Below are 809 nucleotides of genomic sequence, written 5' to 3' on the forward strand. Positions count from 1 at the left end.
ATTAAAAATATTTTTGGATTTTTAATAATCAAAATGCAACTAAAATTAAATAACAATGCATGCAAGACATCAAACTTAGCAGTTTGTATACTACTGACATTAACAAAATGAAAATGCAAATGAGACACTCAAGTCAATAGAATTCAAAGATTAGAGCAAGTAAATCATCAAGAACATCTTGAAGATCACTAAGACACATGAATGAATGCAAGAAAAACAAAAATATGCAATTGACACCAAACTTAAAATGAGACACTAGACTCAGACAAGAATTATTTTTGGATTTTATGATTTTTTTTTATTTTTTTGTGTTTTTCGAAAATTAAGTGGAAAAAGGTATCAAAATTCTTAATGAGAATTCCAGGAATCAGTGCAATGCTAGTCTAAGACTCCGGTCCAGGAATTAGACATGGCTTCACAGCCAGCCAAGCTTTCAGAGAAAGCTTCGGTCCAAAACACTAGACATGGCCAAAGGCCAGCCAAGCCTTAGCAGATCACTGCTCCAAAAGCAAGATTGATAGAAATCAACAAGCTTTTGTGATGATAGGTTGAAACCTCGGTCCAATGAGATTAGACATGGCTTCTCAGCCAGCCAGATTTCAACAAATCATCATGAAACTCTAGAATTCATCTTCAAGAATTTCGAAAAAAAAATACCTAATCTAAGCAACAAGATGAACCGTCAGTTGTCCACACACAAACAATCCTCGGCAACGGCGCCAAAAACTTGGTATGCGAAATTGTGATCAATACTTTTCCATACACAAAACAATCCCCGGTAATGGCTCCAAAGACTTGGTGCTCAATAC

The sequence above is a fragment of the Arachis duranensis genome, unplaced genomic scaffold, assembly GCF_000817695.3.
Source record: "Arachis duranensis cultivar V14167 unplaced genomic scaffold, aradu.V14167.gnm2.J7QH unplaced_Scaffold_52750, whole genome shotgun sequence".
NCBI classification, from domain to species: Eukaryota; Viridiplantae; Streptophyta; class Magnoliopsida; order Fabales; family Fabaceae; genus Arachis; species Arachis duranensis.